Source organism: Neofelis nebulosa, chromosome 2 (genome assembly GCF_028018385.1).
Source record: "Neofelis nebulosa isolate mNeoNeb1 chromosome 2, mNeoNeb1.pri, whole genome shotgun sequence".
NCBI classification, from domain to species: domain Eukaryota; kingdom Metazoa; phylum Chordata; class Mammalia; order Carnivora; family Felidae; genus Neofelis; species Neofelis nebulosa.
Genome location: NC_080783.1, coordinates 67014357 through 67036428, shown reverse-complemented (window position 1 = coordinate 67036428; position 22072 = coordinate 67014357). Strand labels below are relative to the sequence as shown.

The 22072-nt window shown below is 39.1% G+C and overlaps 1 protein-coding gene and 1 non-coding gene across 2 annotated transcripts in view; one reads left to right on the top strand and one right to left on the bottom strand.

The window, feature by feature from the left end:
• Window positions 1-8667, bottom strand: part of GALNT3 (polypeptide N-acetylgalactosaminyltransferase 3) — a 98276-nt gene extending 89609 nt beyond the window's left edge. Inside the window, exon 1 of the mRNA XM_058715074.1 lies at window positions 8555-8667. The gene's annotated coding sequence lies outside the window, so the exon portion shown is untranslated. The remainder of the gene's footprint in view (window positions 1-8554) is intronic.
• LOC131505838 (U6 spliceosomal RNA) lies at window positions 5660-5761 on the top strand. The gene has a single exon (XR_009258602.1). It is a non-coding gene; the product is annotated as a U6 spliceosomal RNA (small nuclear RNA).
• Window positions 8668-22072: the final 13405 nt, after the last annotated feature.

Genomic DNA, 22072 nt, shown 5'->3' with positions numbered 1-22072 from the left:
AAAAAAATATGGTCCACCCAACAGCCATCTGTTGAGGCAGCAAAGAAGGCATTTAGTTTCTAGGGCATTAGGGAACCTAAATGATCCCTTGTCTGAACAAGAGATGCCTGCTGGGTTGAGCCTTTGGGACCAGTGGGGATTAAATGGGCCTAATGACTCCTGAATAGCTACCAAGCAACCAGCCTGCCATGAGGAGATGAATCACAGGGTGCAGTGGGTAGCAAGTCCCTTGGAGGAGCCAGCTAGGGGTGTCTGCTCCCAGGAAGGGGACTGGCTGATGTGGACTAATGGCTCTGGGGCAAAGGGAGAGGGCTATGACAGGAGCTATCACTCAGAAGGGGCAAATGGCAAATTCAACTTGATAGATGGTAGCCTTCACCTTGTAAATCTGATAATTTTGCCATTCCCCAAATGCCTGAAGTGTAATTATTCCAGAGGCTGAAAAAAAAAAAAAAAAAAAAAAGACTGAATAAGGGAGAAAACGAAATCAACTTATTTTATAAAAACACACAATTCTGCCTTTAATAATGTTATGTAGCCAGGTAAATAATATTAAAAATAAATCTAAGAGCACCTCAAAAACTGGAATGTTCAGGAGTTTTACATGTATCTGAGGTTGGTAGTATCCTTTTCCAGAACATTTCTGATTTCTTGTGAAACTGGAGGCTTGAGTGGTTATAAGTGGATCAGAAGTGACACTGGATTCAGTACCATCATATACTTTTTTGCTCTGTACAAGAGCATTTGAGGCCCTGAAATCCATCCCTCACTGCTCTTGAAAAAACTCTGAGTCTTAAAGGAATGCCTTTCTATAGTGTATCCACCAGGAGTGGGAGCCTTATGATAATCCCCACAAAGTCTTGGCTGGTGGAGGTCTTGCCTTGACTGGCTGAGAGACCTAGGTTTGGATCTCAGCAGAAGTGCTTTCCAGAACCATCGTTCCTGTTTACATAAAGCCATTCTCAAACCTATAAGCTCATAGAATCATGGAATTTAGAACCTGTTAAATATCCTAGAAATGACAAACTTGAACTCATTTTATAGATGAGATAACTGATCCATCAAGAAGTAAAGAGTTTTGGGGCGCCTGGGTGGCGCAGTCGGTTAAGCGTCCGACTTCAGCCAGGTCACGATCTCGCGGTCCGTGAGTTGGAGCCCCGCGTCAGGCTCTGGGCTGATGGCTCGGAGCCTGGAGCCTGTTTCCGATTCTGTGTCTCCCTCTCTCTCTGCCCCTGCCCCGTTCATGCTCTGTCTCTCTCTGTCCCAAAAAAAAAAAAAAAAAAAAAAAAAAAAGTTGGAAAAAAAAAAATTAAAAAAAAAAAAAAAAAAAAAGTAAAGAGTTTTACCCAAGTTTAGATAGCTAATAATCTTATTCAACAACATAATATAATCTTTTATGAGTTTGTTCATAGTCCCATTTTTACTAGTGTATCACTAAAACTTTACTGCGAATTTTTTGAGGTTTAAGCTGTAATTTCAAGCAGACAGGTTAAATTAAGGGCAATTCTGCTTGCTGTTTAGGTCATAAAAAATGTTGGTTCTCAGTATAGACTTCCATATTTGACAACTTTACTACTATTCTAGGTTTTCAGTTAAAATGTGTGGTCATTTCCTCTGATAAATCTTTCCCTTCCTCTCCAGCATAGGTTGGGTATCCCTTCCATATGACTGCCCATCACTTTAATTTGTCTCTGATAACATTTGTGACATTATATTATAGTTGCAATTTATATTTTGATTCCCCCAAACCTGTAAGCTCTGTGAGATGTAGGACCTAAATAGGCATTAGAAGTACAAATACATGTAAAGAATTAAATAGTTACAAAGTTTATAAAATTTACAATTACAGTTTAGAATTTATAATTACAAAAATTAATTTACAAAGTTTTAAGATCTCCAAGTAAGGAGGACAGAACATAACTTGCCTTAGCAGAGTTCTCTGTCTTTGCCTTTATGTGTCTATTTACAAGTGGGGCATTGGAGGTTTGTGGCAGACACCATACAAGGGAACCCCCATGATTCCCGCCTCCTGTCTCCCTTCCTTTCTTTCTTCCTTCCCCCCAATGGAGGGCTAGTTATTTGTATAGCATTGGTAAAACTGGGCCTATGTATGTATCATTAGTATGATACATTAGTAAAAATGGGACTATGAACAAATAACTACATAAAGGTTCACACCTTTCTGCAATTCTCTCCCCTTGCACGTGGCCAAGACCTTTGACCATCTTCTAACCAATGAATATGGTAGCAGTAATGAGGTGTCACTCTTGAGATTATCTTACCTTCTAGAAGACTGTCTTGCAGGCAGACTACTCTAGAGGCTGTCCTTGTTGGCCGGGAGAGGTAAGCCATGGGAAAGCCCATGTGGCAAGGAGCAATAGGCAGCCTCTAGGAAAGGGGGTGGCGGCTAGGAACTGAAGGCAACCTCTAGCTGACACTCAACAAGAAGCTAGGGTCTTCAGCCCCCTGCAAGGAAATGAGTTCTGCCACCGACCTGAACGAACTAGGAAGCAGATTCCTCCCTAGTTAAGCCTCCAGATTAGAATACGACCCAGCTGGTACCTTGCTTGCAGCTGTGTAAGACCTTAAGCAAAAGACCCAACTAGGTCAGGCACAGACTCCAGACTCACAGAACTTGTGAGATAATAAATGGGCGCTGTCTTAAGCCACTAAATTTGTGGTAATTCATCACACAGCAAGAGAGAACTAATATAAGGTGTTAGGTTATAAAGATGCTACATAAATAACTAGCCCTCCATTAGAAGGAAGAAAGGAAGGAAGGGAGAAAGGAATACAGCTTCAGTTAAAGTTTCCAGATTTTTTAAAGGACTTATTTGGTCATTTTAAAATCAGTTTGAAAACATTCAAAGGAGTTATCTTAAAAGATTTTAAGAAAACAGCATACAAAAAATATTTATGTGAACTGCAAGGTTTAGATTTGGGTGAATTCTATGAACATACGGGGCCAAAAAAGATCTTAAGAAGATAGGTGATCTGTTTTTACTTCAGGTAAAGTTTTCCCCAAACCTTCCCAAACGTACAATGACAATGATGATGACGATGTGAATATTACCATCTTTTACTTACCGAGTTCCTCATATACATCACACAGAATAGGAAGCACTGACTTTATGGAGCACTTACAATTGCCCATGTACTGTATGATGAACTTTAGGTAAATAACCCTATATTAAATAACAATAAGCCTTTCACAGTAAGACACAAGTATTGCTTTCCCCCATTTTACACACATCTGTGCACTCACATGCTTCGTATGCACGCAAAAAGAGACACAGAGAAAAAGTGCTTTGCTCCAAGTCAATCAGCAATTAAGTTGTGAACTGTGATTCAAATACGTAATTAACAGTTCCCACTACTGGAAATTTCCACAATCAGATTTCCAATTTTCATGCCATATTTTAAGCCCAAGGATGTTCCATAGGCAACCATCCTGATTTAGTCCTATCATCTGATATTCAAAAACCAATGAATATGCTACAGAGTGAAACAAGTTTAAAAACTGGGAAAAGATGTGAAAAAGACAATTCACAGAAAAGAACTGCAAATGGCTCATAAGTATACAGTAAAATGGTCACCCTCACTAGCAGTCAGAGAAACAAATCAAAATGAGAAGTCCCTTTATATTCATCACGTTGGTAAAAACTAAAACCTTCAATAATACCAAGTGTTGGTAAGTCTTGGGAACCTTTGTACAAGGCTATTGGCTAACTAGAACTGATGAGACCAATTTGCAATATTTGGAGAGATTCACCATGTATATTTTGAAAACCTAACAAAGTGTCAACTCCCTATTTTATAGAAGCTGGGTGCAGGTGTCAACCTAGACCTGTTATTGAAGGACTGGATAATTAAAAAGTGTTGGATGCCTCCTATGAAATAACATGTAGTGGTTAGAAGCTATGAATTAGTATGTATAACATCATCTTACAGATAAGGCATTGAATGAATAAAAAGTACAGGAGAGAGTAAAGAATTAAATCTACTGTATAGGAACACTTCTGAATATTAAGATGTGCATACAGGGGTGCCTGGATGACACATTTGGTTAAGCATCTGACTCTTGATTTTGGCTCAAGTCATGATCTTACAGTTGTGAGATCGAGCCCTGTGTTGTGTTCTGCTCTGGGCATGGAGCCTGCTTAAGATTCTCTCCCCACCTCTCACTCTGCCCTTACCCCTGCTCATTCTCTCTCTCTCTCTCTCAAAAAGAAAAAAAAAATGCATACATATAATCAATTTATGTATTTTTAATTTTTTTTAATGTTCGTATTTTGAGACAGAGAGAGACAGAGCACGAACAGGGGAGGGGCAGAGAGAGGGGGAGACACAGAATCTGAAGCAGGCTCCAGGCTCTGAGCTGTCAGCACAGAGCCTGACACAGGGCTCAAACTCATAAACTGTGACATCATGAGCTGAGCTGAAGCTGGATACCCAACCGACTGAGCCCAGTTTATGTATTTTTAAAGAACATTTACAATAACCTACATCAAACTCATTAAAAATGGCTGCATGTAGGCGAGGGAAAGATAGATGAGGTGGGGGCAGGGGGTAGATGGATAGGGAAGAGATTAAAAGAAAAAAACATATGAAAGAAAAAAAGGTGGGGTCTTGACCGGACTAATAATTGTTCTTTATGGACTAAAGGGTATGATTAACACATCCTTCAGCATTTGAGGTCCCCCAAAAGACAACTACAAATGCTGTGGAATGAAATTTTATTCTTATAGGATGAAGACCTTACACTGACCTGAGATATTTGAATTTAAAAATGGATACCCCACGTTTTACTGGGGAGAAGAGCCACATAAGGATAACACACTCTCAAATGCTGAAGAAAATAGAGAGATTTTTTTTTTCTAAAAATAAAGTGGGTAATTTCTTAGATTTGTACTTGGAGAAAATACAATGACAAATGTTTTGGCAAGGTGTTAGAACTTGTGCATTAGTCTTGCCTTAATGGAAGAGAATCTGTTGAAATCATTACATTTGAGCAGAGCAATCTTGTAGTAGATAATGTACCTATGTATAAACAGCCAAAAGAGACTTAAGCCTGGGTTTCATGGTGCATTCCACTTATATACTCTCTAGTCAAGGACTGTGGGATCTCCATGTTCAGGTCCTTGTTAACACCCAGCTCAACAAGGCAGGACATACCAATGGTGTGTGTGTGTATGTGTGTGTGTGTGTGTGTGTGTGTGTGTGTGTGTGTGGTGTGTGCATACACATATTATTCCAGTCAATCTGATTTCACAAGGAAGAAATTACAAGGAATAGCTGATGTATGCCTGTTCTTTTTTGGGTTTTTTTTGTTTTTTTGTTTTGTTTTGATGTATGCCTTTTCCAAACCATTACACATATTTGACATTGTTTAGACATGTGGTTAAGAATACATTTACCATCTAGTGTTTTAGAACTCACACAGGAAGTTAGAAATTATAAATGAATGAAGCAAGAAATAAACAAATGGAAGCAAGGCAAACAAAACAGAAAATACAAGGCACATACCTCTGCTGTAAATACAATTGTCACTTGGCTACAAATTTGAGGGAGTATGTCCTACAGTAAATGTTATCATTTGGTTGAAAATGATTTTTGCCTATTTTGAAAGGTAGCAGATAGATGGAGGAAAAAAGAAAAAACTAAGGTGAATAAGAAATTATTCCATTTAATGATACAGAGAAGATTATCATGGCCCTTGTGCAAGGATGACATGCAAATTCGTGACATGTTCCATATTAAAAAAGGGAGGGGGATTTACTCCATTTATCTATATCTTTGGGGAATGGTGTTTTATGTAAGTGATCCATCACCTAACCCTATGACTACTTCTTTTTAGTTCACCCACCTCTTTTTCTTAATCTAAACACTTTCTGTAGAATTTTCTAGTTTGTACAGTGAATAGAAATTAATGATATATCTTTAAGCATAGGATCACTAGATCAACTATTTTATTATGACAAAAGGCAGTAATGTGTACAGCGGCCATTGGGGTGTAAAGGCTTAGCATTATACAAATAGCCCTGAACTTCCACGTGTTTACAAATCCAGTCTGCCTTTTATTAGTGTCTTCCTTCTCAATTTCCTGTCATTTCTTTCCGCCATGATTGTTTTAGCTGTTCCACCCTTTGTTGGCTATCCCCATGCCTACCACATTCACATCCTCTCCCACTGGAAAAGGATCCATGGACTTTGTGACAACCATGGGGAGTAGTTGTTTTCTCCTTATTTCCTGGTGTGTGTATCCAACTCAAACACCTAAGAGACATTCTAAAAGTGTGGTGGATCTAGATTAGAAAATCTTTTCTGATTGAAATTATTTTAAATGAAACAGTCATGATTTTTATTAGGATTCTCCTGTTTACTAATAGATAAATGTGTCCCATTTGGAGTTTATAGTTCATTTTTTTCCACAAGGCGATCAACCAAGACACCAGATAAAATTTTATCAGTACCTATTTTATTGTGCTGCTCCTGCATTTTACTAGTGAAGTTCAAAGTAAGTTTTTTTTTCTTTGCTCTCTTCTGCTTACTCCAAAAATTTCCAGAGGCTAATAAAATCTGAATCTTAATAAGGTCTTAGCTTATAGTAACAGCAAAATTTAGCATAGCTGAAGGGATATGAATACAATTTCCCAGGCTTTTTTCTCATTAAAATGCTACTCTTCAGACACATAGAGTAAAACTCATGAATGAAACTACGTCTATATACTTAGCAGTAGAACTGTAACAAAATTTCAGTTAGCAATTTTTCACTGGAGGTCCTTTGAGGCTGAGCTTTTAGCACTGGCGGACAGTACATAAACTACGACCTACAAACGTAAGCCTTTCAGACACTAATACCATGCCCTGTTCATAGTAGGTACTTTAAAAATAGTAGAGCACCATTTCTCTTTCTTTACTCCTTAAAGTAACCTTAACTACGAAACATTTCAATCTCATTTCTCAGAATGCAAACAAAAAATAACAATAACCACTTGGCCCTACTGGGTCAGGATGAAAGACTTACCTGACCACCCAGGCTGGTTACAGAAGCTCAGCAGTAAAACAATTTCCGAGTTGGTCTACATTCTTCCAAACTAGAGGCTTCCTTAACCATGAGCCACCACCCCTCCTTGCAGGACTATCATGGGTAGAGTTGAAGAAGGGTTGGGTGATCTGGGCTGTGCATCATGTCATGCAATGGCCATCAGAACAGCATGAGGACAACTGAATGCCCACGTGAATAATTCTCAGTGTGCAAGCACAGAGTGCACACAGGACAGCAACACTTAAAAGGTCTAAAAGCATAAACTGCAATATGCTAGACTGCCACAGTCTAGCAATTCAGTAATGTCTTCAATCAGTATTAATGAAAGTGCTTTTTCAGGGGTTTACAGGTTATTTTCCTGAAGGGAATGAAACGTGCTAGAAGATCATCTTCTAATTCCTATCTTTGTTTCTGTAATACTATTAAATAATCACATACAGTCAACTCTAATGCCCTACTGAGACAATACTCCTGTGTAAATATAACATTTTCAGTACATCCTCAAGTCACAGATATGATACATCACAAATTTACATGTAATGCATTGTCCCCAAAGAAAGAACTCCATTCCTTAAAAAGTGACAAAGCATTTAGGCATATTTCTGGGCAGTAACATTCAAATCAAGATTACCAACAAGTGATAGGTGACAATTTTCAATGAAGAAAGCTGTAGAAGATAATTGAATCAGTTTACCATTTGTAGCAGAAAAAATAATCCATATTAGATGTGTTCTGTGATACTTTAAAAACTTCTCAATACTGAGAAATGAAAAAAATAAATGTGTATGTATCTATTTTTTTCTTCTAATATACACATACATATAAATTATAAGAACTATCATGGCAATCAAAAATTTTGTGTAATTTTTGGGGCCCCTGGGTGGCTCAGTCAGTTAAGTGGCCGACTTCAGCTCAGGTTATGATCTTGCAGTTTGTGGGTTCCAGCCCTGCATGGAGCTCTGTGCTGACAGCTCAGAGCCTGCTTCAGATTCTGTGTCTCCCTCTCTCTCTCTCCCTCCCTCACTCATACTCTGTTTCTCTCTGTCTCTCAAAAAATGAATAAAAATGTTAAAAAAATAAAAAAAGTTTTATGCAATTTTTAAGTCTGATTTAAGAATGTCTAGTGGAAAGCCCCTTTTAAAATAATATGACAATAATTAAAACATTTACAGTACACTAAATTTAAGAATATTCTTTTACTTTCCACCTTAAAGGTCAACAATTAACCCATGTTATTATAATTCATTTTGTAATTTTCCTCAGTTTAATACCTACAAGATTAAATTATCTGCAACTTGTCTTTAAAATTCTGGGATTCAAAATTCTTTCTAGGTTTCTGAAAATATTAGTATTTTTTCCTCTGTGTAAGTGGAGCTACTATTATTTTTTGGTGTGGAGGAGTTGCTTTAAAAAAAATACAGGTAAATGTGAGTGGGCATTCAGTTACACACTATTTTAGTTTAAAATGGGAGGGGATGGCAGTGGAAAATACTCACGAAAAGATACCTGTCAGGCAGACTCTTCAATTCATTCATTTTATATTTTCTTTCTTTTTTCCTCCTTAATGAATGAGAGGAAAATGCATCTTTGGCATTCCAAGGAAGTGATTCTGAAGTGTAATCTCCATCAGATCATCTAGAAGAACAAATGTCCAATGACGTGGTATTAAAGGCAGTACATAAGGTTGTTCCAAAGACCAGCTGAAAGCCTGAAACCCCGTCAGTAGCCATGACTGAAGCTCATCATGTTTGGACACTGCAGCTGAAACCTCCAGACTTACTGAGGAACAATGAAGATATTGTACAATCAGCTAGGATTACAGTGAAGAAAAACAAAATGCTCTCAGATCATAACAGAAGTGATTATCACGAGGAAAGAGAAGTGACTGTTGGGTTTAAAAGGCAACCAGAGCAAAATAAAAACAAAAGTAAATACAGAACATTAGCACCCTACCCCAGAGGATGTTAAAATCACAAAGAAAAATTTCCAAAGGAATTATAATAAGCTCACACATGAAAAAGCACTTACACAATCCATTGTAGGATGTACACTTTGCTAAATGATCTGCAAAATTAGAAAAAGAAACTGATTCATTGTAGAGGTGCATTATCTAAAAGTACACAGTGTCCAGAAATTCTATTGCTTCTTTCATCAGAATCAATGTGAGATTTGCACTAGTAAAGATGGTGAAGTTATTTTATAAGAGGAGGAGAAGGAGGAAAGGGAGGAAGAGGAGGAGGAAGGGAAGGGGGGGGAAGAAAGCTAGAGAACCAGTATCAAGTCAAGAAACAAAAGGGGTGGAGAGGGCTTATTGGAATATAATAAAGTGCCTTCTTTTTCTTTCAGCTAATATATAAAAGTTAAAAATTTCCAGTACTCCTGAAAAGAGATTTCTACAAATAATGCACCCTTTAAATACCATTCAACAGCTGTTGTTGAAATTTGGCTCATGAAAAGGTTGCCAGAGGGGATGGACATGGGGGGCAGGGGATGGGCAAAAGTGGGCAAAGGGGGGCAGGAGGGGCAGGCTTCCAATTATGGAATGAAGAACTCACAGTGATAAAAGTTACCGCGTAGGGAATACAGTCAATGGCATTGTAACAGTGTTGTAGGGTGACAGATGACAGCTACACTTGTGGTGAGCCTAGTGTAGACTTGTCCAATCACTATGTTGCACACCTGAAGCTAATGTAACATGGCCAACTATTTTTCAGGTAAAAACAAAAACAAAAAGCTGCAGTTACATCTTTCATCAGGCAAATGACACTAGGCACATCAACTAGTTATGCAATATTTTGCCACTGTTTTGTTTCATGTATACTTTTGTCAACGGTGTGTGACGGCAGTTCTTGTCTTTTTATGTCCCAATGCACCTGATGTAAATATCAGTCTCCTATCAGTAATAGGGATCACTTGACTAATCATGAATGCTTTCGTAGGAGATGATGCTAAGTAGTAGAATTTTTCTCCAGTGGGGAGATGAGAAGGGACTCCAGCCTTAAACACCTTGCTCAGGAGATTCTTATAGGATACCCACGGGTTGTAAAGTGCTTCCCTTTTTGAGAATCACTAATCTTCTCAAAGGTTATAAACCTCTTCCCCCTTTGAGAATAACTGATCTTTGGAATGAAGATAAGGAATTTATATATTTTCTCCATTCCAGGTTAACAAGCTTCTAGAACATGGTCTGTATATGTTGGATTCAGCAAGGGCATTCACTAACCCACATTTGGTAGGGCTTGCACTTTTATTTTTTCTTGTAGCAATGAAAGATTTATGCCTCTCCATCACTTTGTTGTGATCGCCACCAGAAGAAAGTTGTCTGGGGTTAAGGGTATAGACAGGCCATGGGATAGATGAAGTTTCACTTTGGCTTATCTGCTCAGCCATTCTAACCAACACTAAGAAACCATAGATCAAAGTCACATGTTTACAGTAATATTAATGGCAACCTCACGTCTAAGTAAATTATCTGGTCCTTTCACTCAGATGTTTGGATCTTAGGAAGATGAAGGAAGAGGTCAGGCAAGTCTTGGCTGTGACAACATTCACTAGCACCTGAAACAATTAGCTTTAGTAGCCACATACGTCTTTAAGTGCTTTGTAACTATTTGTCTATCCCAATGATTGAAAACAACTGTATAAAAAAGTGATCTCCTTATAGATGGGCATTGCATCGCCAGCAGTTTCTGTAGTGGGCCCATCTCTCTCTTCAAGATCAAAGCATTCCTTCCCCCAGCTGCCAGGTTGTGACTGCAGATGGTTCACAGCTAAGCCCCTTTTTTTAGGAATTATCCTTGGCCCAAGATTATATCCCCTACTGGAGTGAGGGAAGGACAGCCTGCACACAAGGCAGGGCCAAGAGGTGGGTGGAGGAAGTGAGGAACTGGCCTTGGTGCTCAATTTAAAGGGGGGCCAAACACTCAGTAACCAAGATAAATAATATTTCAATTCACTAGTTTTTTAAAAATAAAAAATGTAGGGACGCCTGGGTGGCTCAGTCGGTTGGGTGTCCGACTTTGGCTCAGGCTCACGGTTTGTGAGTTTGAGCCTCGCGTCGGGCTCTGTGCTGACAGGTCAGAGCCTGGAGCCTGCTTCAGATTCTGTGTCCCCCTCTCCCTCCGCCCCTCCCCCGCTTGTACTCTGTCTCTGTCTCTGTCTCTCTCTCTCTCTCTCAAAAATAAATAAATGTAAAATAAAATAAAAAGTGTAAAGAATCCATGATGATCAAATATCACAATTGTAAATAAAGACAGCATCAATAATAACCAATTTTTCTTTTTTGCCTGAGGCTTCAATATGGCTCCACACAGTACTCTTACTGATCCTATCTTAATTTATTATGTTCAATATTTTGTTCATTGTGGATGTTGTATTAATTTAGATTTTGTTAAAATAGTGCATCAAAATATTTTTCATGGTAACTGAGGGTTTTGGCATCCCTAAATTTTGTCCTTGAGTGGAGTGCCTCCCTTACCTCACCCAAGTCCCAACTCTGGAAGGTAGTACTATTGCTTGGCTCATTTGCCCTTCAGGGGAACAATGTTGAAAGGCCATCCCAACAACAGAGTACCTGCAGGATTGGTTGTGACTTCCTTTCTTGTGACTTCATCACATCCCAGTCCTGCTTCCTACACTCCCTTTTAGTTTTATTCCCAAGAACACCAGCAGGCAAGTCTCTGTCTCTGTGTGCTTCCCCTAAGACATCCCCATAGAAGAGGTGAAAAATGAAACTCAGAGAAACTGTGGGACTTGCCCAGGTTCTCAGCATTCCTAAGTGGTAGAGGTGAGAACCCAGGTAGGTCTAACTTGAAGCCAGTGTTCTTCTTTGTAACACCGGAATTTGGGTTGATAGTCAAATAATCCAAAGGTTAAACCCAGATATCAATAATCCCCATGCATGCACCTAATAGTAGACTGGAAATCAGGTTCACTGGTTTCCAGGAGGTAAGCCTCTGATTATGTTAGACCCTACAGCAGACAGAATAATGTCCACCCCGCCTCCCCAACAAAGATATCTACATCCTAATGCCCAGGACCTATGAATATGTTAACTGACATTAAAAAATGGATTTTTCAGATGTGATTAAGTTAAGGACCTTGAGATGGGAAAATTATATATACTGCTTTTCCAGGTGGGCACAATATAATCACAAGGGTCCTTTTTAGGGAAAGAGGGAGATGCGATGATGGAAGCAGAGGTCAGAGGGGTGTCACCATGAGCCAAAGAATGCAAGCATCCTCTAGAATCTGGAAAAGTCAAGGAATAGATTCTCCCCGAGAGCCTCCAAAAGAAACAGTCCTACTGCCACCTTGATTTTAGCTCCATAAGCTCCATTTGGACTTCGGACCTCCAGAAGTATAAGAAAATAAGTTTGTGTTATTTGAAGCCACTCACTTTGTGGTAATTTGTTACAGCAGCAACAGGAAAGCAATACAGAATCCAAAGGCAGCATCTTTGCCCTGATATCATGGCACCATTCACATCACTCAGAATTAGAATGAATCCCTAACGAAAATCAGACAGAATCAGCAGAGGAATTTAACGATGACTTCTCAGTTGTGTTATATTAAAAAAAAAAAATCTCTTTTAAATAACTTGGATATGTGGAAGGATTGATGATCTTGTTCTGGCTCCAGATGGTCATGTTCTCCTAATGACAGATGGAAGTCCAGAACAGGCAGGCTCATCTATGTGGAAGGAGGAGAGAAATGATTAAGGCCAGCAAGATCCAAGAACTCTTTAAAGCATGTTTTTTACTTTCCAGATTCTTCATTAATTCTCTTTAAATTGTAAACATTGTATTACTAATATTTTATAATGGGACAAACTACTCTGTTTTTCTTCTCTTTCCTTGACGCACTTGAAGAATTTAGAGTTTAAGCTTCTCTGGCACTTACGCAAAAGTAGACATTTTGGTTGTTATTCTTGTTGTTGATTAGATTTTAGGTCTGATGTGCCATCAATTTCCTCATAAAAAGTCTGAGTAATGACGAAGTTTGTTTTTAAAGGTTGGTTATAAGAAAGAGGACAAAATACTTTGGCTAGAAGCCAAAACAAGAGAATTGGGGACATCAAGAAAATATCTTGAACAGAAAGAGAACACAGTAGCAGGGCTTCACTCCAGGCAAGAAAGGAGTTCTATCTTTTGGACATACAAGAAGAAGAGAAAGTACCGTGTGTATGTAAATTAGAGGTGGGACAGGGAGGAAAAGGGGCAAGGGGAGGTGATTATACCTAAGCAGATGGGACCTCAAGCAACCTTGCAAAAATACTCTTACCTCCACTGTGTGCCAGCAGGATGTAGTTCCATGGCCAGTCACCTCCTCGGAGCGGAGTCATCATTGGGAAGTGGTAGCTTTTATCCAAACAAGCATCTCCTACCTCTGCAGGCTCAGTTATCTGTACTTGCCTTCTGCTTCTCCTGAAGGTGTCCCTTCATCAGCTAGCATCTTGTTTGAGGCCTCTCTGAAGAAATGATGCTTATCCATGTCCTTAAATTTTTCTTGGTTTCTGCCTGACTTACTCTTACCCCACACTGCCTCAAGCATAATGTGAGCCCAAGAAAAGTGGGGTGGAGTCCTGGAAACTTAATGGAATGGCATAAACAAACAAACAAACAAACAAAAACTAAGCTAAATAGAACCAGTTTAATTTCTCCCCTACCAGTATCTGTCTTTTTGCATGAGCTGGGATAATGTGTAATGGCTTCTTTTTACATGATAATAAAATTCCCTGTAAATACACGGGCCATCCTGCGCAGAAGGAATATCCAGGTCAAAGGTCTTATTATAGATCAACATATTCTTTAATAGCTTAGTAACTAATATGGAGGAGCACTGGTCATTTCGGCTGATTTGGAAAAGCATAGGCCTGGGCAGTTATGAAGTCACTGAGACTCTCAGCAATACAGACCCCTCTGAACTCCTAGTTAGCACTGAAGAGGTATAGAACTCGGTACATCCTAGGTGGGGCTTTTTGGACATCTGGTAGAAAGAAAACAAATGGAGGAATTATGATTTGGAACAATTTACTGTGTTAAAAATTACTTTATCAATGAAAGTTGAGTAATTTTTCCCATTATTTAACTGAAGTTTGTGCTCTTTTATGTAGTTGGTCAGCTATGCTTGTGCCTCAGTGTCTTTAAAAAAAGTATATTGCATTAAATACTTTGGAGAGAGATGTGCAAAAAGATCAGAGGACATGCTTGTAGTGGAGCCTTTGGGCTGTCTGCTTAGAACTTTCTGAACCCTAGAGGAGACTTGGGTAGTCTGCTTCACTGGGTGGCCTCCCTTGTGGCCAGAGTGGGGGAGTAGTGGGACCAAGGGCTGCACATCAGTCTTTGCCTGTGGTTAAAACTGTAACATGGGAGCAGTGAAATGTCCATGAGAAGTGAAGAGTGTTTCTGCCCTGTTTGAGGATTCTCCTCTTGCTTGGAAGTTGTCTTCAGTGAGCATTTTGTTGAATGACTTGAATCAGTGAATGGATGGATGGAAGAATGAATACAGCCATGCAGAAAACAGCAGAGGAAAAGGGTAGAGTCCTGCCCACATTCCAGTCCCTGGTTCTAGTTCCTTCCTGCCTCTTAGCTCCAGTGTTGACTTGAGTAGCACAAGCCATTCTATGTTGGTTTCTGTTACTGGAGATTGTAATCACTAATAAGGGGAGTTTGGAGTCTACTTTGAGACTTATGTGAAAAAAAAAACAACCATAGGACTTATTCTCTTTGTATATATGTATATTTATATAAGCGTAGGTGCATGCATGTGTATGTATATATAGTATCATGTACATATATATACTCCAAATCAATAAGTGTCCCTGAGCTCTCTTCCTTATATCTAAAATGAAAGGATTAAACTAAATGATCTGATTTTTTAAGAGGTTATGCTTTCCAGGAATTGTGTCAATGATTTGTATACAAGGTATAATGTTGCCCAAGTGCCCAAGATAGGCCCTCTGGAAATTCTTATACTTTCCATGTTGTGTCATTGCTGAAAACAATTGGGAAGCTCATTTGGAAGTGCATTCAGAGGTGGTCACACATTATTTTAACTCCCTCCATGGAGGCAGATCTCCAGTCTGATAAAATGGTGACTGAGAGTGCTGGTAACACCAGTTTGGGCAGAAGGCAAATTTTGGCTGTAAAATAGCAGTGACAATTTTCCCATGAACTGGCCCCGGAGGTAGACTCCAGGGAGTGCCATGGCCCTAAGGATGGAATATTGATACACCATGTTTGGTGAAAATGACACACCAAATTGAAATGTCTGGATGGGAGATAACTTGTAGGAGTCACCCACACTTGGTTGCCCTCTTTTTGGATGGATAGTTCTTCAGTATCCCTCTCACATCAAGCATAAGGCTGGGCCTATACCAGGTTTTCAATAAGCACTGGGTGATTGACTAAGCCAAATTCATAATGACAGCTATCGTTGTTTGAACTTTTACTAGTGCCAGGTGCTTTACATATGCATATATTTTCTTTTCTTTATTTTCTTCTTCTTCTTCTTCTTCTTCTTCTTCTTCTTCTTCTTCTTCTTCTTCTTCTTCTTCTTCTTCTTCTTCTTCTTCTTCTTCTAAGTAGGCTCTACATCCAGTGTGGTGCTCAACTCAGGGCTTGAACTCACAACCCTGAGATTGGGACCTGAGCTGAGATCAAGAGTCGGACATTTAACCGACTAAGGCACCCAAGTGCCCCTTCATGTATTTTCTCATTTCACACTGTCAACCATCTTCTTCTTAGTCTCATTTCAAATGTTAGGAAAGAGAGACTTCAAGAATTTAAGAAACGCGTCCCTAAATCCCACTGCTAACAAGTGGCAGCACGAATGCGGTGAAGCCAGGTTGTCTGACCCCAGGCCCACTGTGCTCTCCTACCTCCCTCTTCTCGGCCATAATTGGAGGCAATTGAGAATGGCACAGGCACAAAGACTGTCCATTAAATAATATTGATCAGAACCAGAATGTTCTCCTGAATAGCATTTCTGCCTAGAAAATAAAGTTAGGGGTCATAAATGGTTCAAAACGTTGTGTATAAGTATTTTGTTCAAAACATTGTGTATATGCATTTCTAGCTGTTACTTTTGCTTTGTGTTTTCAGAATGTCTGAAAGGGCAGCGTATCCTGTATAATACTCTTCTCTACATGTCTCAGCCGTCCATGTGGCTTTTAATGGCATGCATTATTGTTCTCTCCTTCTCCCATATGCCTTAAGGTAGGGCAATTCTGCCACCCACTGAAGTTCAGTTCTAAAAAGCTAATAGCTTTGGCAAAATAGCAGAGGGGTTAGTTATTTTTTTCAAGTTAGTGTGGAGAAAAGGGAATAGAACAGGTTCTTCCCAGATGCCTGATTTCTAGTCAGCATGCGGCATGAATCCCTGGTTGAGCACGTTTCAGCCATCCTGTGCCTCAGGAGAAAACCACCACTCCTGCCTGCGTCGCTATGGTAACTGATGCTCAGCAGGCAGTTGCAGTTTCATTTAACATACTGGCTTTTAGAACTTGAGGGGAAGCATGCTTTCATGTAAGAGAAAGGGAAAGGCAAGTGGTTTAATTAATGTGTCTCAATTTAACATAGGGATACAGGTCACTTCCACTGTTTGACCATAGCGTGTGTAGCTCTGTTTTATATCTGTGTCAGATCTAAGGCATCAAAGGATGAAATATTTCTCTCATCATGTGTGAAGTGTACAAAGTGGGCAGAAAAGGAGAGACGGGTTGTGTTGGACCCTTTGCGAAAGGTTTTTCACTTTATAAAACCATCTCGGTTTGAGAGTGTATAGAATTGCTTCCTCTTCTCACATCCACAAAGGAGGCCTGAGAGATGGGTTGCTAGGCAACCTCACACCGAAGACTGGGGCGCTTTGAAATTAACATAGTTGACCTCCCCGTCATCTCTGCAGCTCTGCTATTCAAAACCATTTGGTGAGGTCCTAGGACTCAAGAAAATAGATACAAAACGTAAATACAAAAATAAAGAAAGGGTGAAACACATCTAACCTTTTCAAGCAAAGATCAGGATTCTCTCAGTGAAAAAAGGCAACAGTATGAAAAAAGCAGGTTGAGGGGAAAATGGTATTAGTCGCTATAAAACTAGAAACTTATATTTTGAATAATCCAGGAAGCAAATTTTCCTTGCTATGTTTTTAGAGATGTTTATAACTGCCATGTAAACTATCATAGCAAAGAGTCTGAAAACACTTAAAGGGCAAACAAAAAATAAATCAGTTTATGATAATAAGATCTACTACATATTTTTGATGAAAAGCTCAACTCTCAATCCTCAGCACGTGATGTTTTGCTTAAGCTCCAGAGTCTCCTATTCTCCTTCCTGCCACTACATCATTAATATGACACTAGTTGGTGTGGGAAGGGATGGCATTTATTTTGCAAGTAGGTGAATATTTGGAAGGAAATTGCAAAGCTGGTTTATGGAGCAAAGCATACACTCTTGTCAGCAATAAATTATTTAGTTTGATTTTTAAAATACTTTATACCACTGCAAAATGGTTATGGTAACATTTTAAGATAGGCTGTTAAATTTATCAACATTAAAATCAATCAAAATTGGTGGTGCTGTGGAAGGTGGGGGACAGTAAACAAACCTTGAGGTCTTTTAGTAGATTTGTTTTTTTATCATGAGTGTTAAGTGAAGCAATTCTGAAGCTATTTTAGATGGATTACAGGATTGAAGAAATGAACAGATATGTTGAGGTTTTTGGGACTCAGGGTCTCCCTGTGGAAGAAGGAATGTACAAATGAAGACTGGGGAAAAGCAAGAATGAACCTTAAGATGATAAATTGGAATTTGAGAAATGGATGTAATTTTGTGATTCCTAAAATATGTGTCAGTATATGAGTATGTGTATTTATATGTGTGTATGCATGTGTATACATGTGTATGTACATATGTATGTGTATATATATATATATATATATATATATACATGCAAATGTTTTTTATTTGCTCAATGTGTTTAGAAGCAATTCACCCTGGTAGCAATGAGCACTTAGCAGTAAGATCTTGATCTCTGATACCATTCCCCCACTAAACAAGGGCTTGAAGAAGCCCACTTGCAGGGCTGAGGCAGGGTAATTAGAAGTTCAACCTAACACATTGTTATGCTGAAAAGCAGGGAAGTGCTCAAAAAAAAAAAAGAAAAAAAGTGATGGTGGGGGGGATGTCACAAGCCCACAGGGGCCAGCTTAAAGCAGTTTCTGCTGGCCAAAACTGAAACAATTTGAGCACCAAAAAAAGAACATTAATGACTTATGAATCATTGGTGGGGGGAGGGGGAAGGGAATTCATGAACCCATATGATATTAAATAATAGATTAATACATAAAAAGTAAAAAAATAGAGGAAGGGGCTCTTGCTTACAGTAAAATGCTGAGTACTGACTGGTACATGTGGAGAAAGTGCTGATGATAGATTGTATTTAAAAATTTTTTTAATGCTTATTTTTGAGAGCAAGAGCGCGTGCATGTGAGAGATTATGCAGGGGAGGGGCAGAGAGGGAGAGGGAGACAGAGAATCCTAAGTAGGCTCTGCACTGTCAGCACAAAGCCCTATATGGGGCTTGAACCCATGAATGTGAGCTCATGACCTGAGCCAAAGTCAGACACTCAACCAACTGGGCCATCGAGGTGCCCCTAGACCGTTATCTTTTATGACCATCGTGGTAAAGAAGAGATCAGGCAGGGGCGCCTGGGTGGCGCAGTCGGTTAAGCGTCCGACTTCAGCCAGGTCACGATCTCGCGGTCCGTGAGTTCGAGCCCCGCGTCGGGCTCTGGGCTGATGGCTCGGAGCCTGGAGCCTGTTTCTGATTCTGTGTCTCCCTCTCTCTGTGCCCCTCCCCCGTTCATGCTCTGTCTCTCTCTGTCCCAAAAAAAAAAACAAAAAAAACAAAAAAAAAACGTTGAAAAAAAAAAAAGAAGAGATCAGGCAAGAATCATGCTAATCTAGGGGGTATTTTTGAAGAAGAGTAGACTATGTGTATGATCTAGAAGTGTCTCCTCACAAATTGGTTGCTAGTTACAAGGGAAAACAGTAACAACTACATAGTGGAAAATTTGATTGGGCAATCAAAATTAATGTCACCAGTGAGGACAGATGGACATTGTGTGCTTCCAGAGGACACCGGGAGGACACAGCATTATCTGGTATTATGGCCAGGTATACTCAGTGTTGATCTAATCATTAAGAAATATCAGACAATCCCCAAACAAGGAACAACTCTACTCAAGAAAAGGAGGGGCTGAGTGGATGGATTCTTCAAACATGGCTGTGTTATAAAAGACAGAGAAAGGCTGTGGAATTGCTCCAGGTTAAACAAGACTAAAGAGACATGACCAGCAACACAGTTGTATCTGATCCCACAGTGGAACGGGTCTGGAGGAAAAGGATGCTATAAAGGACACTATGGGATCAACGGACAGAGAGTGGAAGATGAGAAGTACCGTGTCTATGTTCAATTTACTGAAGTTCACAGCTGTACTGTGATTATATTAGAGAATATCCCTATTCTTGGGAGATACACAAGAAAGTACATAGGAGGACAGAGGCATGTATGCAACTTACTCTCAAAAATGCTTAGAAAAAAACATTTTATGGGGTGCCTGGATGGCTCAGTCGGTTGAGCGTCCGACTTCGGCTCAGGTCATGATCTCATGGTCTGTGGGTTCGAGCCCCGTGTTGGGCTCTGTGCTGACAGCTCAGAGCCTGGAGCCTGCTTCCCATCCTGTGTCTCCCTCTCTTTCTGCCCCTCCCCTGCTCTCACTTTGTCTCACTCTGTCTCTCAAAAATAAATAAATGTAAAAAAAAAAATTAAAAAAAATTAAAACAAAAAGAAAAAACATTTCATGTATAGATAGGAGTATATATGTAGTGTATATAAATGTATATATAAATGTATATATAAACATATGTAAACACAGAGAGAATATATATTAAATGTATATATAAATGTATATATAAACATATGTCATACACAAATGACAGCACAAATGAGGTAAAATAATGGCAATATTTTATTTTATTTTATTTTATTTTATTTTTTTTTTTTTAAAATTTTTTTTTTAACGTTTATTTATTTTTGAGACAGAGAGAGACAGAGCATGAATGGGGGAGGGTCAGAGAGAGAGGGAGACACAGAATCTGAAACGGGCTCCAGGCTCTGAGCTGTCAGCACAGAGCCCGACGCGGGGCTCGAACTCACAGACCGTGAGATCATGACCTGAGCCGAAGTCGGACGCTTAACCGACTGAGCCACCCAGGCGCCCCATGGCAATATTTTAATATGTATCTGTGTAAGTGGCATGTGGGCGCTCTCTGTACTTTTCTTATTCATGCAAGTTCTGTAAGTTTAAAATGACTTACAAATAAAGAGTTAAAGTCAACCAAAAAAAAATTTTTTTTTCTCTTTTTGTGAAAACAAAAACAATTTGTACAGGAACTAAAATAAGAACTCTTTGATACTTAATCTGTGAAAACAACAACACATACAAAAAAATGTTACACTGTAACCCAGGGTTGTGTGTTTAGCACAGAGAAGTGATAGCAGGATACAGACACACCCTGGTTGTACCATTTCTTTCTCTTGCCTCTTTGTGTGGCATATGTTTAATCACTTTAACTTTGCTCTTGGGTGTTCTCAGAATCCTGGACTTGCCCAACTCCTAAATTCCCCTCAAACTGTCCTCTGCAATTTGTGACTTAGGTCAATGTGAAAAATTGACCAGTTTTCAAGAAATTATATGTCAAGAAGTTTTTATTCATCAACTAGAGTAATTTCAAGTATTTCACGTAAACTGTTTGAAAAGAGCATTTATATGACTGTTTAGCATTTTAGCAAAAAAGTTTATTTTTTCCCTTCCAAGTTTTTAAACGTAGTGTGTTTTTCAAAGAAAGTTTAATCTGTAACTGTGGGGCAGGACCTGTTACCCTGACCCATTACAAGTGAGGATACTACTGACTACTTCACAGCTGTTTGTGATTCAAAAAACTTTTTTTTTTTTTTAAAGCTTCTTACATCATTTACCCATTAAAAATAAAAGTAGCCTGCCTTTGGCAGAAACTGAAATAGTAATTACCTTCTTAAAATACCCTTGTTTTTTTTTAAAAACAGAGTTTCTTTCACATTGCCAAAACAATTTGTTTGAAGAAAGATAAAAATAACGTGCACACTATTTGAAAACAGCTTGGTTTAAAGATTGCCATAGATTCTAAGGTTATACCGCTCGGAAGGAAGACATTTAGAACCTGCTCATTACTCAGCTTTCCTCATTTATGGGATCAAATTGATTTTATGGGCATTGTGCCAGATTCATTTATGTGCACTGTAAGGCAGATTGTAGAGTGAAGCATTTTTCTGGAAAACATCTGGCTCTTAAGAAGAGTATTAAAAGGTGTGTAGCACTTTTTTTTTTTTTGCTCATAACTATGATTTATTATGTTATGGTAACCCCCCTCTAATCTGGCAGGCAGACTTCCAGCAACCACAACCAGGAACCTGGAAGTAAGTGAAAAATATTTTAGAACCCAAGGAAAACAGAGGCCCCCAAATTCCATGCATATGAAGGAGAGGTACTGCATTTAGGTCAAAGTCCATTTTCTTGATTACAAAACTATTGGAGCAAATTAGTGTAAGGGCTCCTGAGGCCACCTTATATGTTACACCTCTTTCTACAGTTATTTTGTTCCTTTACTCTTATAAAAATCGTGCATGCCTGCAAACTCTTAATTTTTCTAAACACCCCTAGAAACCTACCCTTTTCCTTTTCGTTTTTCCCTCTTCTCTTCTACCTTCAATATCTATTGGCTTTAAATATTCCAAGATGTTCAAGCAGCTCTTCCCTTGGGGGAAAAAAAAAAAAAAAAAAAAAAAGCAAGACACTTGTCATGTCCCTCTGCAGCCAGCACTCCGTCACCCTTACCTTCAGTCCTGTATTTAAACATTCTCCTGCACTGTATTTCCTTACCTTCCATTCACAGGGCTGTCACTAACCCACCAGGACCTTTT